Raw genomic sequence first — 17,242 nt, forward strand, 5'->3', positions numbered from 1 at the left:
GGGACCTCTCTGAACTATTTGTAAGTATTGATAATCAGTATCTTGTGTTTTATTTTCATAAACATTCTTTTGGAGTGTCTGAATCAGTCTGTCTCTTAAACTAGTTTCTTTCAAAGTTTTTCTGTTTAGATCAGGGACAAAAGAAGCCTCTATTCTTGTCACACCTGAATCTAATTTGGAGACTTGTCCTTGGTCAGGAGGAGGCCTCATTTCTATTGGGCATATCAGATGTCTGGTGAGGGCATTGCTGCATGAAACCAGGAGTTGCTAGTTTCCACTCCACTTTTCTACTGGGTAGGACATTGTGTCTCCAGTCATTTCACTCTAGCTGAAAATGAAGTCTGTTCTGTCCTTTGTTTTTCCCAGAAGGGGATCTTCTAATTATCCACAGACCCTATGACTTTGGGGACTTATGAAGAGTATTAACAGGGTGGTCTCCAATCAAAAGTAAGAATAGGTACATAAGATGAATGTTTTAAAATAGTAAATAATTCTCTAAAGACTATAATAATGGTAAAAGGAGTTGCTGCTAAAAAGAGATCAGTGTGTAAGAGTATTCCTAGGCTGTCAGGATTGTTTTTGAATTATATCTGCTACCATCATAATAAAAATCAAAATACAACTTTCACAGTTATGATTTGGGTCATATAAAACATACTCACTTAGACATCAAAGTTAATGTGCCTTGTAGTTATATTCCCAAAGGAGAGAATTGACAAAATATTTTATCCAGAAGAGATCGGGCTTTAGCAATAGGCTTGTGTTAACAGATCAGAGAAGGTGATGGTTTCATTGGACCTTGAATTAGTAGGTTGGAATTTGGAATGCCACGTCCAGTTTGTGACATCACAGTTTAATGTGGCAAGAATATAATAGCATAGTTTCTCTAGTTTGGGTCTCAGGCCACCTGCATCAGGAAGAGAGACATAAAGATTCTGATTCAAGTCCCATCCTAGATATTCTGGCTACATCAGAACATAGGATCAGAGTGGGCCTGGCAGGCTGCTCATCTTAACAAGCATTCCAGGTGATTCTGAGGCATAGCTGAAGTTTGATGTCAAAGCACAGTTCTTAGGGTTTTAAGATACCCTAGAAACCATGTAATCAGAATTTCAAAGGGAACTGTAGCTATTTAGTTTGGACCAGAGTAGGCTTGGGGAGGGATTGGTAACTGCCTTCATTTTCCAAGAACTGTCACAGAGACATTCTCACCACTCTGAGGACCAGTAAACGTGAGTTGCGTGCATGCTCAGTTGCTTCAGTCATTTCCGACTCTTTGCAACCCTATGGACTGCCCATGGGATTCTCCAGGCAAGAATACTGGAGTGAGTTGCCATGCCCTCCTTCAAGGGATCTTCCCGACCCAGGAATTGAACCTGCATCTCTTATGTCTCCTGCATTGGCAGGCAGGTTTGTTGTTGTTGTTGTTGTTGTTGTTTTTCACCACTAGCGCCACATGGAAAACCTAGTAACTGTGAGCTATATGGAGACAAGTTTCATCTCAATGGGCTTCCCTTGTGGTTCAGCTGGTAAAGAATCCGCTTGCAATATGGGAGACCTGGGTTCGATCCCTGGCTTGGGAGGATCCCCTGGAGAAGGGAAAGGTTACCCACTCCAGTATTCTGTCCTGGAGAATTCCATGGACTGTATAGTCCATGGGGTTGCAAAGAGTCAAATACAACTGAGCGACTTTCACTTTTCATCCCAGTGGACAAAGAAAAAAATTCAGTCGAAGGCTACAGAATCATGGGGAATGGACCAAAGGTCTATGTCTCTAAAACATTTCCCAAGAATCTGTGATCCTATGTCATTTAATTGGTTCTTCTGCCTTCAGAAGAATGTATGTTCCAAAAATCTACAGAATTCACATCTTCCCTTGTTAGCCCTTGGTCACCAGTGTGTTAACTGCTTTCTCACTCTCTTTTTAAAAAAATCTGTTGCCCATGCTGTGTGGCATGTACGATCCTAGTTCCCTGACCAGAGATGCAACTCACATTCATTGGAAGCATGGAGTCTCAACCATGGGACCACCAGGGGAGTCTGTGCTTTCTCTTTTGAGGTGCTTTTTCGGATGAGACCTAAATCCCTCTTGATATGCTGATCCTCCTGGACCCCTAAGATATATCCAAAGCTGAATTTGAAAAGTTACCAGGCATCACAGTGTCATGGATTTTTTTTTTGGAATTCTTCTGCTTCTTAAATGACAGCCCCACTCAGCAGAAGAGCGCCACGGACACGAAGCCTCGCTCTTCTCCATTTTATAATCACCCTCACCTTTTATTTCTCGTCATACTTTTGCAAAATAGCTGTAGTTATTTCTGCCTACTCCTTCAGTTTTCTGAGGTGATTTTGAATGTGTTGTTTTGAGTAAATGTCTGAACTCGGTGGCTCAGGATTACCCTTATGCTACTTGACTGGCTTCTGTGAACTTAGTGAACCTCTTATCCATTCATTCTATGGGCTTCCCTTGTGGCTCAGCTGGTAAAGAATCCACCCGCAATTCAGGAGACCTGGGTTCAGTCCCTGGGTTGGGAAGATCCTCGGAGAAGTAAAAGGTTACCCATTCCAGTATTCTGGCCTGGAGAACTCCACGAACTGTATAATCCATGGGGTTGCAAAGAGCTGGACACGACTGAGCGACTTTCACTTCACTTCACATTTCACTTATCCATTCCACTGTGTCTATGAAGATTACCAACTCTTTCAGGATGATGTATGTGCACCCACACTCGTGTGTGTGTGTGTGTGGTGTGATAGAGAACTGACTGACAACAATGGGCTCTAGGATCCTCCTCTTTCCAAGTGTCCTAGAAGATGGGGCAAAGAGTATAGTGAGAGGGAAGTTGCACTGTAAAAGTGAATACTTTTAATATTTATCAGAAGGGCAGATTATGGGAGAGAACAGAGCCCATACTTAGCCAGCATTATCAAAAAGGAATTGGCATTTCTAAGTGAAGAAAGTGTACATGTACCTTGGTAGAGAAATCTTTTTCCTGGCAGGTGACTTGTGGCTTCCTATAGAAATGCCTAAATATCTTGGCTATTATTTTTACCGCCAACAGTTCTGATACCAAATATTTAGGTTTTCTACATCAAGCAATTCTCCAATTCTCTGTGGACTCCAATGGGGGCTGTCCTACAGTTTAATTCAATTTGACAATAACTACCCAGAGTTAGAGACCCCTGAGGTTAAGGACTCAGTCCCATAAAACAGCCCTTTACTTGAAAAGCAGGTAGTGGGTCTGCAGGTAAACCATTCTTCTCTATGACTTGGCTACAAATCTGAGGCTCCCCTGAACCCCTCCTCAGGTTTGATGGTTTGCTATAATAGCTCACAGGACTAAGGAAAACACCTTACTACTATTACTGGTTTTTCTGTAAAGGATATTATAAAGGGTGCAAATGAACAGCTGGATGAAGAGGTACCATAGCATGAGTCTGGAAAGGATGCAGGAGCTTCTGTCCCCACAGAATTAGGGTATGCCACCTTTCTGGCACAGGAATGCATGCACCAAACCAAAAGCTCTCGAAATGCTGTCATTTAGGGTTTCTATGGAGGTTCCATTATGTGGGCATGATTGATTAAATCATTGGCCATTTGGTGATTAACTCAATTTCCAACCCCTCTCTGTCTTGGAGGTCAGGGTGGAGCTGAAAGTTCCAACCTTCTAACCAGTAACCAGATTGGTTACTCTAGAAACCACCCCATCCTGAAACTATCTAATAGTCCACTGAGAGTCACCTCATAAATTCAGGTGGGGTTGACAGTGACTTACAGTGTATAGCAAAAGAATCCTCTCACCCCAACCACTTAGGAAATTATAATACAAGGGTTTTAGGAGCTCTGTGCTAGTCTAGTATCAGAGATGAAATCCAGATACATATATTTCTTATCTCCTGCCACTGCAGAAGACATAAAGAGATGCAGGTTCGATCCCTGGGTCATGAAGATCCCCTGGAGAAGAAAATGGCAACCCACTCCAGTATTCTTGCCTGGAGAATCCCTTGGACAGAGGAACCTGGTGGGCTGCTACAGTCCATAGGGTTGCAAAGAGACTGACATGACTGACGCTACTTAGCACTCACAGAATATCAAAATCCTATATAATCTTGTTTCATTAAAATTTTCACTTTCTTAAAAGCAGAGTAAATAATAGGAATAACTTGCTACAGGGGCAGGTGATTGACTAATGAAGTTAAACTTATTTGAAGTTCTCAATTATGTTGGAAGAGAAAGACTTATTGGTGTTGAAACTAATAGTTATGCTTTTCCTAATGATAATTTTTTTCTAGATGATTGTAGGTATCAATGAATTCTGGGATTTTAATCTCCTTTCCATAATTTTAAAAATTAAATACTATATGTCTCCTCTATAGAGCTACAAATTTTGGAGTTCTTGCTGAGGTGGAGGTCACTCATTACAAAATGCCTGGTCATTACATCTAACACTGTAGAGCACTTTGCATCCAGCTAGTGTGTTCACCAGAGAAGGCAATGGCAACCCACTCCAGTACTCTTGCCTGGCAAATCCCATGGACGGAGCGGCCTGGTGGGCTGCAATCCATGGGGTCACTAGGAGTCGGACACGACTGAGCAACTGACTTCACTTTATTTTTTCACTTTCATACATTAGAGAAGGAAATGGCAACCCACTCCAGTGTTCTTGCCTGGAGAATCCCAGGGACGGGGGAGCCTGGTGGGCTGCCATCTATGGGGTTGCACAGAGTTGGACACGACTGAAGTGACTTAGCAGCAGTAGCAGCAGCAGTGTGTTCACAGCTCGAATTTTCTCCCTGGATCTTACAGCAGCCAGGTGAAGTAGGCTCAAGATCAGATGTTTCAAGCTTGGGGGTTTGCTGTTTAGTGATTCTGCTGTTCAGTGAGCAGAAAATCCTGATTCTGATTTAGCTTGCCTGTTCTTTTGTGGCCTTTCCCCCCGCCCCGCACCTGCTGTAGGTGGGACAACGTCTGCCATGCATCGTCGCCTCCCAGACCCCAGCTCCTCTTATCGCAGTCACTGAGTCTGCATCACAGAGGGGTCCTTGCCTCTGAAGTGTAGCATCTTAAAGTTCTATGAGGCTATTTTGAATAAAGGTCTCAGTAAGGAGGTCATTTCTTCTTCTTGCACTGTGTTTTATTCATTTCCTGTAGGATGAAGAAAGTAAAAATGAAAAGTAATAAAAATCTCATTGTGTGTGCAAGTGTGTGTGAATGTGTGTTAGTTGCTCAGTTGTGTCCAACTTTTGTGACCCCATGGACATAGCCCCCAAGGCTCCTCTGTCCATGGGATTCTCCAGGCGAGAATACTGGAATGGGTTGCCATTTCCTTCTCCAGGAGTATTCCTGACTCAGGGATCAAACTTGGGTCTCCTGCAGACTCTTTACCATCTGATCCATCAGGGAAGCCCTAAAAACAAAACAAAACAAAACAAAACAAAAAAACCTCATTGATTTGATAAAATTTTTTTCAGTTATAAACAAAGAATGTGTGTGGCACATAGTAGACAATCAGTAAATACCTGATGAACAAATGAATGAATGACAACACTTGACATCCATCCTGGAGGGTAGTATGCGTGGTTGTAAGAAGTCTGAGCTCTGGAATCAGACTACCTGGGTCCGAGGGTCTGAAATTCTGATATTAGTAGCTGGGAGGTCTTAGACAAATCACTTAATTTCTCTTTGTTAGTTTTCTTATCTATAATATAGGGATAAAATAGTCTTTACCTTGTAAAGCTGCTGTGAGGGTTAAATGAGGTAATAAATATAAAGGGCAAAGAATAGTGTTAAGTGCATTTCCATATATAATCTTGTTTCATCTTAACAGACACTTGATAGTGTAACAGGAAACAGATCTATTTCTGAATCTTATGGTGGAAGAATCTCAAGTTCAAAGGGCCGGTAAATAGTAAAGATGGGTCTAAAATTCACTTCTGATTCCAAAGTCTAGTTTTCTAGATTAGAGTTATTTGTTCACTTTTGAAAATGATTAAAAAACAACAAAAAAGGCAAATAACTTTGATTTCAGCAAAGGTTACACCTCTTTTTTTTTTAATTTTATTTTATTTTTAAACTTTACAATATTGTATTAGTTTTGCCAAATATCAAAATGAATCCACCACAGGTATACCTGTGTTCCCCATCCTGAACCCTCCTCCCTCCTCCCTCCCCATACCCTCCCTCTGGGTCGTCCCAGTGCACCAGCCCCAAGCATCCAGCATCGTGCATCGAACCTGGACTGGCATCTCGTTTCATACATGATATTTTACATGTTTCAATGCCATTCTCCCAAATCTCCCCACCCTCTCCCTCTCCCACAGAGTCCATAAGACTGATCTATACATCAGTGTCTCTTTTGCTGTCTCGTACACCGGGTTATTGTTACCATCTTTCTAAATTCCATATATATGCGTTAGTATACTGTATTGGTGTTTTTCTTTCTGGCTTGGTTACACCTCTTTTATAAGGACAGACTCCCTTTCTGTAGTGGAAGGAGATGAAAAGAAGTTGTGTGAAGTACCAAGGATGAGAACAGCCACTACCCTCACCAAAACCCCTCAGGGCCTCCAGCGAAGAGGGAAGGAAGCAGTTTAGAAGAACCCAGGAAAAGAATCAATCACTTCAGTTTAAAACTACATAATACCGTCTTTATTCTTTAGTGTTAGCACTGAGCTTTTGCTGGAAAATGGCTTTGCTCTAAAATGCCCTAATGTTTCCTTTTAATTTGCATTTCCTTCCTGCCCAGATGCGACTGGCAGCGGCCCAGAAGTAGTTGCACTGCAACAACTATGCTCCAAGCACCTCAGTGTGGATCTCGGAACTGTCCTTTTACATTTGGTTCTTTGCCTGATTTGTCAAACTTTGCAAGTTGCTCAGCAAAGCTCTGCCAAGAAAGAACAGGAAGTTTGGGCTGTCCTCCTGGGTTTACTGTTATCTTATTGGTTTTTCAGCAACCGGAATCAAGCCCTGGTGAAAATATTTAACACATTAACAGTTTAGAATTGTGCTCAAGGCTCTAGGCAATAAATATCAAAAAACCGAGCAACCAGGGGACCTGGGCACATTATTTATACATTTGGTGAGCTCATTCACTCACCCAGGGAAATCAGGCACAAGTCCGCCCGCCCAAGGTTAATTTTATTTTCTTCTCAGCCAGGAACAGGGTGTGCTATGACACACAGAGAGGAATGAGGACTTTTTAATTGGCGAAGAGGAACTTCTGCTGCATAAGGAGATATTCCAATGGCTGGAGGTCAATAGAGTACTTTAGGATTTTAAAATCCTGCTGTGTTCACAGTTGAATATGAAATCCTCCACGTTTATAGCATTCACTAACCCTGCACTAACTGCTTGGAAACAGAAGAGGGCATCTCATCATGCCTTTTGTCGAATTTATTTTTTCTTCAGAATGAAAAGAAAACCTGTCTTTGAAAATGAACAGCATTTCCTCTTCAGAATGGATGAATGAAAATATTCTGTTAATGTTTTCAAAAGCTTTAATGTGACTAAAAATGCTGCATTTGGCTTCTAGCTGAAGACTAGTAATAATAAGCTTTTTATATTGTAGTGAAAATGTGAAAGTGTTAGTCGCTCAATCGTATCTCTTTGTGACCCCCCGGACTATAGCCCGCTAGGCTCCTCTGTCCATGAGGTTCTCCAGGCAAGAATACTGGAGGGGTAGCCATTCCTTTCTCGAGGGATCTTCCTGACCCAGGATTGAAACTGGATTGAACCAGGGTCTCCCTCATTGCAGGCAAATTCTTTACCGTCTGAACCACTGACGTAGCTCCAATTACATTACATTTAGATTTTAAGCAAAGTAGCACATAAATACCCTTCTCCCACATTGTTTTGTGAAAGTGAAAGTCGCTCAGTCATGTCTGACTCTTTGTAACCCCAAGGACTGTAACAGTCCTTGGAATTCTCCAGGCCAGAATACTGTAGTGGGTAGGCTTTCCTTTCTGATTCAGGGCATCTTCCCAACCCAGGGATAGCAGGTGGGTCACCTTGCTCCACACCCCCCAAAAGTTCTCATGTTCAGATTCCAGTTTTCCCCAGAACGTTCTAAGGGTCAGTGAGTCTTCTAAAATTGTATGCAAAAATGCAGATTTGTGTATTATTTTCTGGGGAAGATTTGTAGTTTTAAACATACCATCTACTTTCTTTCTCAGACTACACCCCAGGAAGTTTCCATGTTTAATTTTACTTTATACTAACTGATTCTTTATTGAACATTCTGTGTATATTAAAAGGCTCAGTTTATGATACCCTGGACAAAGCCTGTTTTAACAAACTCCACTGAACTGAAAAGCTCAGGAATTTCCTAATAATTTAAATCATACCATTATGGAATACAAGGCAATAAACGTTTTGAAAGTTTTTGGTATTCTTTGTATTAAGTTCTAGTCAAAGCTGTAAGAGAACTTTTCAGTCTAACCTGGTCACTTTGCTTACTGATGCCAGAGAGGAGCAGAGTTCTGTGCAGTGTTACACAGGCAAAGTGTGTTGTGTAAATGTTCTGGACTGTAACCCAATTTTCAAATTTGTCGTCCACTATTCTTTGCCCTCAGTCTTGCTTGGTCCAAAGCTTACATTAGTCCCAAAATACAAAGGGCTCTTAAGTTGCTCTGCTCATGTATGTGTGTGTGTGTGTGTGTGTGTGTGTGTGTGTGTGTGTATATATATATATACACATATATATATAGTTTGTTTGTGTTTATAGTGTTTTGAGTAGTTTGATTCTCTAAGTGAACACTTTGCAAACAAATATATTTTGTCTCTTTTCCAGGTATCCAAATTGCTTCACCTGTCAGTGCTTTAATTCAGTTTTATGAAATAATAAATTTAATGAAGACAAAGTGAATTTGAAAGCAGGAAGGAGCTGCTAGACCAGATGGGGTAGGAAAAGTTAGCTCCAGATTTGACCCCTGGACTTTTAAAATACTTACTGTGTAGCCAGAACCTGATGTTCACTGTTTTATTAATGTCTTCTTCAGTGGCCCCATTTGAAACTGGCTTTTTGTAGCATCCTCTCTATTTCTATGGAACCTTGGTATTCAAACTGGGAATTTTCTAAGAACTATTATCCTTGCAAGGAAAAAAAATTCCTTGTCATGTGAGATGTATCATTCTTGAGGCTGACCCTCTATCCCTGAGCTCCAGGATTGAAGTAAAGATGAGGAATCTTTGTAGCATACATTACTTGGTAATTAAAAAAAACCAAAACTTGACATTTTGATGTAGCTATTTTGAGTGGGTTGATCAAATCCACCAACATAATGTCTAATTTTGCCCTGGGAGTCTCCAGCAGACATCATAAACTACCCTGGCGTTGAAAGTAGAGCCTTTGGAAACCAGAATGGCCTAGGATGAGTCCTCCCTGGGACTACAGTTTTCACATTCCATGTAGGGCTGAAGTGCAGGGAACTCCCTGTCTTGCTGGGCAGTGTTTCAGTGAATAGGTTGCTTCCAGGATAGATAATTAAGACTCACTGAGTGTTGATCAATGGTATTCATGCCATGTATTTCCTCTTTACCACCTTAATGGAATGTGTATTTCATTATGCATTGAATCTAATAGCTGTCTTTGGTCTATTTTTGTAAAAATTTTAATGATGCTTTGTATATTCCTTTGAATTAGGTACATTTAAATTTTCTTTCCTTGCCTTGTCTTGGATTACAATTCATTTTCAGCCATCCAAGCAGAGGTTTTTGGAGACAATGGGAAGGAAGTTGAGGTGTAAATATCTCCTTTCAGAAAGGAAGAAGTCAGAGGTAGAGTAGAGAGCTCAGGGAACTTGTAGTTAGATGGGGCATCAATATTCATAGAACTATAAGGGGAACTTTTTATTGAAGACATAATTCTTGTTTTTAAACAAGCTACTTAAAAAAAGCTATGAATACATAGGAAAAGTGAGTAATTTGGAGATTTTATATAGCTATTTAGACATTTCAGGACCCAAGCTCTACTAGCTGCTTTGGAAGGTTAAAAAAATTAGGACCTTAATTATCGAGGCAAATTAACTGTCTCCATTAGTTCAATGTATTAGATAATTGCTTTGTTCTCTATTTAATTTTAATTGTGTAGATATAATTTCATAAAAATGTTTACACGTATCCTAGAGATGGTTTAGTTTTATAGAACATGACTGTTCACATTGACACTGAACAGTGTGGGAGTGTTTATAGGGGTGGTGGTTTTTCTATAATAATAATAGCAAACATGTATGTAGCATTTACTACTTACCAGGCATAGTTCTCAGCACTTAATTTCACTCTCAGACGACCTTACAAGGTGGATGCTTTTATTATCTCCATTTTATAGGCAACTGAATCTCAGAGGTATTAAATAATTTGCCTGCGATCGCAAAATCCGTAGTGGCAAAGCCAGGATTTGAACTCAAGTAATCTGATTCTAGGATCTAGGCCTGTAACCACTATATTATGCAATCAATTTTGATTTTTGGATAGCTTCTGTACTACCTTCTGGCATAGGCCTACCTGATAATCAAGAACCCCACAATTTTGAATTATTTTTTTATAAGGGATTATTTGGTTTTAATCTAGGAACAAAAAGGGAAGATCACAAACTCAAATGCTTATGGGGCTAGACAGAAGGCATAAAGAGATGAGAACTGGGTGAAATATCTTTTAGCCTTCTTAGTTTCTATTTTTTCTTCCCATTTTAAATAAAGACATTTACAAAAATATTTCTGTACCACAAGAAGAAGAATAATGCAAGTGAAATGACTGATTGGAGCTGACTGGTTCTCAGTGTTAGAAAACTACAGGGACAAGTGGGATAGCAACATATTGGAGATTTCTTGCCCTTTATAAAAAGGGCAGACAGTATTAGGTTTGGTAACTAGACCTTTTTTTTTTTAAAGCAGGTAGTCATATTTTTATGTGAAATATGATGTTTTAAATGATCAGCTCAATATTTAAAAACATATAATAAGAGCTAAATAAAACCTCAGCCAGAAATTACCAGTTTGTAGCCTCTGAAATAAACTCTATCTTGCAGTTGTGTTTCTGGGCATGCACAGGTGAAAGAATAGAATAGATAGTTACTTTGGAACAATAGAGTTACTTTGTATCTTGATAACTCCAAAGTCAACAATGAATGATTACAGATACCACCTTTTAACTGAACTGTATTATAAAAAGGAGTGGTTTTCAATGATTTGGCTTCCTAGTCAGAGAAAGAAGAGCTATGGAAACTTCGTAATGATAGGTTTATAGATTTATAAAGTAAAAAAACCTTCATAAATATTTAAAATGACTTGATATGTTCCCTGGACAATGATAATAGATGAGAATATTTTGAGTGTGTATACAGAGTAATCTGTAATTGCTGTAGCAATTTGAATCTTGATGGATGGATTATTTTATCTAGATCTTGAACTCTTCCTTTCATATTTATATTCTGTAAAATGTAAGCTTAGGCAATAATACCCTTTCTTTTACTATTGAGATATTGAGAGATGTAAACAATAAATATGCTTGCAGGGAAAAAGAAACTAAATCATTGTCAATTTCCACTCCATCCAAGCCCATTCCTACCGTGCAGGAAGTGTATTTCTGAAGACTTCTCTGCTTCTCTCCTTTTACTATTGAGGGTACAGTAGCAATGTGGCAATGGTTCTTTTTTTGTAGTTAATAGCAAGAGATTGGAGTGAAAAAAGAGAGAGATTTGAATGACAGTGAGGAGCATAGCAAATCTTCTTCCAAGAAAGCAATGATAAACTGGATAACAGTACCCAAAACAACCATTTCAGAGGTCTGGAAATTGACTTAGGGCATACAACAAATTGAAAAGTGTTTATTTTACAAGAACTATGAACCTCAGGTACAAGCAATGAGTCCATGCTGTATTAACCTGGGCTACTTCCATTCTAGTCAATGCTATGGTTTTTCCAGTAGTCATGTATGGATGTTGGACTGTGAAGAGTTGGACTGTGAAGAAAGCTGAGCACTGACGAATTGATGCTTTTGAACTGTGAATGTTGGAGAAGACTCTTGAGAGTCCCTTGGACTGCAAGGAGATCCAACCAGTCCATTCTAAAGATCAGTCCTGGGTGTTCTTTGGAAGGAATGATGCTAAAGCTGAAACTCCAGTACTTTGGCCACCTCATGTGAAGAGTTGACTCACTGGAAAAGACTCTGATGCTGGGAGGGATTGGGGGCAGGAGGAGAAGGGGACAATGGAGGATGAGATGGCTGGATGGCATCACCGACTCGGTGGATGTGAGTTTGAGTGAACTCTGGGAGTTGGTGATGGACAGGGAGGCCTGGTGTGCTGCAATTCATGGGGTTGCAAAGAGTCGGACACGACTGAGTGACTGAACTGAACTGAACTGAACTGAACTTCCATTCTGGGCTTCCCAGGTGATGCTAATGGTAAAGAACCCACCTGCCAATCCAGGAAACTGCCCTATATCAGGAAGATCCCTTGGAGGAGAGCATGCCAACCCATTCTATTATTCTTACCTGGAGACTCCCATGGACAGAGGAGCCTGGCTGACTTGTAACACAGGGAACTGAAGCGACTTAGTAGGCATGTGCGTGCACTTCCATTCTATCTCCCTCAGTTCTATCATGTGATAGTTTGGCCAGGGTGAACAAGCCAAGAAAAAGAGAAGCTTAGCTACTACAGGAGGCCAGATTGATTTGGAGAGGAGAGTGGGAAACCGCATGCCCTCAGTTATTGTTAGAAATGGCAAATAAACAGGGAAGGCTAACAATGCAGCTAGCCTGATGTCGTACTCCTAGCTGGAATAAACAAGAAACCAACAGGCTGGTGAGAAATTTACCAGGGAGATAAAGGGAATGAGACAGTCACAATGGGTCTTGGTAAACTTCTACTTATTCCTGGTAGTCTGGAAGATGGCCTGCATGCCAAAGGCTGTGCACATGCTCAAAAATTCTTCACAAACCCCTGGAATAACTTGAGATCTCCAGCCGACAAACAAAAGCTAGAACAGGCTTGTAAACAATGTGCTTTGTATAATGTTCTGAATAATGTCCCCACAAAGGATAAGTCCAAGTTGTAACCTCAGGTACCTGTCAAAGTGAAAAGTGAAGTCGCTCAGTCATGTCTGACTCTTTGCGATCCCATGGACTGTAGCCCACCAGGCTCCTCTGTCCATGGGATTCTCCAGGCAAGAATTCTGGAGTGGGTTGCCATTTCCTTCTCCAGGGGATCTTCCTGACCCAGGGATTGAACCCAGGTCCCCCCCATTACAGGCAGAAGCTTTAACCTCTGAGCCACCAGGGAAGCCCTACCTGTCAATGTAACCTTATTTCAAATAGGATCTCTTCCGATGTAATTAAGGTTCTTTTTTAAAACGTTCTTTTAAAATTTATTTATTTTTGGCTGCATGGGGTCTTATGTGCTGTGCATGGATTTTCTCTAGTTGTGGTGAGGTGGGGCTACTCTCTAATTGTGTTGTGTGGTCTTCTTACCATGGTGGCTTCTCTTGTTGCACAGCACAGGCTCTAGTCCTTGCAGCTCACAGGCTTTACAGCACAGGCCCAGTAGTTGTGGCAAATGGGTTTAGTTGCTCTGTGGCATGTGGAATCCTCTCAGGCCTGTTGAACCTATGTCCTCTGCATTGGTAGGCAGATTCTTAACCACTGGACCACCAGGGAAGTCCAAGTTAAGGTTCTTGAGATGAGATAATCCTGGATTGATAGAAGTGAAGTGAAAAGTCGATGAGTCGTGTCCCACTCTTGGTGACCCCATGGACTATATATAGTCCATGGAATTCTCTAGGCCAAAATATTGGAATGGGTAGCCTTTCCCTTCTCCAGGGGATCTTCCCAACCCAGGGATTGAACCCACGTCTCCTGCATTGCAGGCGGATTCTTTACCAACTGAGCCACAAGGGAAGCCCAAGAATACTGGAGTGGGTAGCCTTTCCCTTCTCTGGCTGATATTCCTGACCCAGGAATTGAACTGGGGTCCCCTGCATAGTAGGCAGATTCTTTGCTAACTGAGTTATCAGGGAAGCCTTGGATAGATAGAGTGGGTCCTAAATCGATGACTAGTTTTCTTATAAGAGAAGGGAAGGGGGATTTAAGATACACAGACACAAAGGAGAAACATGAAGGCCATGTGAAGATGGAAGCAGATATAGGAATGATGCCCCTACAAGTCAAGGAGCACCAAGAATTGCCTGTAGCTCCCACTACCTAGGAAAGAAGCATGGAATAAATTCTCCCTCTAAGGAATCAGTCTTTCTGACATCTTGATTTTAGATACCTGGTTTTCAGAACTATGAGAGAATAAATTTCCAGGTTATAAGGCCACCAGTTTGTGGTAATTTGTTATAGCAACCCTAGGTAACTAACACACTTTGTGTTGGAGCTGTACAATGAATATATGTTAACTTCCAACCATGGAAAGAGGGGAAATGTTGGGTGCAGAGAGACCTGTTGTGTCTGATTTCTGGCTCCACCAATTATTAATTTGTGGTTGTGATATTTGACCTCTGAGGACCTCAGTTTTCTTATTTGTAAAATGGGCTTCCTTGCAGGAGTTTCCCCCCAATCCAGTTTATCCATTAGTTTAGTCACCCAGTTATGTCCGACTCTTTGTGACCCCATGGACTGCAGCACACAAGGCTTCCCAGTCCATCAGCAACTCCCGGAGGTTACTCAAAATCATGTCCATCGAGTCAGTGATGCCATACAACCATCTCGTCCTTTGTTGTCCCCTTCTCCTCCTACCTTCAGTCTTTCCCAGCATCAGGGTCTTTTCCAATGAGTCAGTTCTTCCCAACAGGTGGCCAAAGTATTGGAGCTTCAGCTTCAGCATCAGTCATTCCAATGAATATTCAGGACTGATTTCCTTTAGGATGGACTCATTGGATCTCCTTGCAGTTCAAGGGACTCTCAAAAGTCTTCTCCAATACCACAATTCAAAAGCATCAATTTTTCGGCACTCAGCTTTCTTTATAGTCCAGCTCGCACATCCATACATGACTACTGGAAAAATCATAGCTTTGACTAGACAGACCTTTGTTGGCAAAGTAACGTCTCTGCTTTTTAATATGCTGTCTAGGTTGGTCATAGCTTGTCTTCCAAGGAGCAAGGGTTTTTTAATTTCATGGCTGCAGTCACCATCTGCAGTGATTTTGGAGTCCAAGAAAATAAAGTCTTTCACTGTTTTCATTGTTTCTCCATCTATTTTCCATGAAGTGATGGGACCAGATGCCATGATCTTAGTTTTCTGAATGTTGAGCTTTAAACCAACTTTTTCACTCTCTTCTTTCACTTTCATCAAGAGGTTCTTTAGTTCTTCACTTTCTGCCATAAGGGTGGTGTCATCTGCTTATCTGAGGTTATTGATATTTCTCCCGGAAATCTTGATTCCAACTTGTGCTTCACCCAGCCTGGCATTTCTTGTGATGTACTCTGCATAAAAGTTAAATAAGCAGGGTGACAATATACAGCCTTGACATACTCCTTTCCCGATTTGGAACCAGTCTTTGTTCCAACCTAATTTGTTCCATATCCAGTTCTAACTGTTGGTTCTTGACCTGCATACAGATTTCTCAGGAGGCAGGTAAGGTGGTCTGGTATTCTCATCTCTTGAAGAATTTTCCACAGTTTGTGGTGATCCACACAGTTAAAGACTTTGGCATGGTCAATAAAGCAGAAATAGATGTTTTTCTGGAACTTTCTTGCCTTTTCAATGATCCAACGGATGCTGGCAATTTGATCTCTGGCTCCTTTGTCTTTTGAATCCACCTTGAACATCTGGAAGTTCTCGGTTCACGTACTGTTGAAGCCTGGCTTGGATAATTTTGAGCTACTTTGCTAGTGTGTGAAATGAGTGCAATTGTGCGATAGTTTGAGGATTCTTTGCTATTGCCTTTCTTTGGGATTGGAATGAAAACTGACCTTTTCCAGTCCTGTGGCAACTGCTGAGTTTTCCAAATTTGCTGGCATATTGAGTGCAGCATTTTCACAGTTCCATCTTTCAGGATTTGAAATAGCTCAACTGGAATTCCATCATCTCCACTAGCTTTGTTCGTAGTGATGCTTTCTAAGGCCCACTTGACTTCACATTCCAGGATGTCTGGCTCTAGGTCAGTGATCACACCATCATGATTATCTGGGTCATGAAGATCTTTTTGTACAGTTCTCCTGTGTATTCTTGCCACCTCTTCTTAATATCTTCTGCTTCTGTTAGGTCCATACCATTTCTGTCCTTTATCGAGCCCATCTTTGCATGAAATGTTCCCTTGGTATCTCTAATTTTCTTGAAGAGATCTCTAGTCTTTCCCATTCTGTTGTTTTCTTCTATTTCCTTGCATTGATCACTGAGGAAGGCTTACTTATCTCTCCTTGTTATTGTTTGCAACTCTGCATTCAAACGGGTATATGTTTCCTTTTCTCCTTTGCCTTTTGCTTCTCTTCTTTTCACAGCTGTTTGTAAGGCCTCCTCAGAAAACCATTTGGCCTTTTTGCATTTCTTTTTCTTGGGGATGATCTTGATCACTGCCTCCTGTACAATGCTACGAACCTCCATCCATAGTTCTTCAGGCACTCTGTCTATCAGATCTAATCCCTTGAATCTATTTGTCACTTCCACTGTGTAGTCATAAGGGATTTGATTTAGGTCGTACCTGAATGGTCTAGTGGTTTTCACTACTTTCTTCAGTGTAAGTCTGAATTTGGCAATAAGGAGTTCATCATCTGAGCCATAGTCAGCTCCTGGTCTTTTTGCTGACTGTATAGAGCTTCTCCATCTTTGGCTGCAAAGAATATGATCAGTCTGATTTTAGTATTGACCATCTGGTGATGTCCATGTGTAGCGTCTTCTCTTGTGTTGTTGGAAGAGGATGTTTGCTCTGACCAGTGCATTCTCTTTGCAAAACTCTATTAGCCTTTGCCCTGCTTCAAAGGCTAAGTTTGCCCTGCTTCAATGGCTAAGTTTGCCTTTTACTTCAGGTATCTCTTGACTTCCTACTTTTGCATTCCAGTCCCCTATAATGAAAAGGAAATCTTTTTTTGGTGTTAGTTCTAGAAGGCCTTGTAGGTCATCATAGAACCGTTCAACTTCAACTTCTTCAGCATTATTGGTTGGGGCATCGACTTGGATTACTGTGATATTGAATGGTTTGCCTTGGAAACTAACAGAGATCATTCTGTTGTTTTTGAGATTGCATCCAACTCCTGCATTTTGGACTCTTTTGTTAACTATGAGGGCTACTCCCTTTCTTCTAAGGGATT

The 17,242-nt window shown here is 41.0% G+C and overlaps 2 long non-coding RNA genes across 3 annotated transcripts in view; one reads left to right on the forward strand and one right to left on the reverse strand.

Moving 5' to 3' along the window:
* Positions 1 to 741, reverse strand: part of LOC133246839 (uncharacterized) — a 35,109-nt gene extending 34,368 nt beyond the window's left edge. Inside the window, exon 1 of the long non-coding RNA XR_009736195.1 lies at positions 663 to 741. This is a non-coding gene — a long non-coding RNA (uncharacterized LOC133246839). The remainder of the gene's footprint in view (positions 1 to 662) is intronic.
* The window catches only part of LOC133246828 (uncharacterized), a 34,478-nt gene continuing 17,813 nt past the window's right edge, over positions 578 to 17,242 (forward strand). The window contains exons 1-2 of one of the 2 annotated variants that reach the window (XR_009736193.1): positions 578 to 1,027; positions 8,790 to 8,899. This is a non-coding gene — a long non-coding RNA (uncharacterized LOC133246828). The remainder of the gene's footprint in view (positions 1,028 to 8,789; positions 8,900 to 17,242) is intronic. The other variant, XR_009736194.1, reaches the window with a different exon arrangement.

This window comes from Bos javanicus, chromosome 1 (assembly GCF_032452875.1).
Source record: "Bos javanicus breed banteng chromosome 1, ARS-OSU_banteng_1.0, whole genome shotgun sequence".
In the NCBI taxonomy this organism is placed as follows: domain Eukaryota; kingdom Metazoa; phylum Chordata; class Mammalia; order Artiodactyla; family Bovidae; genus Bos; species Bos javanicus.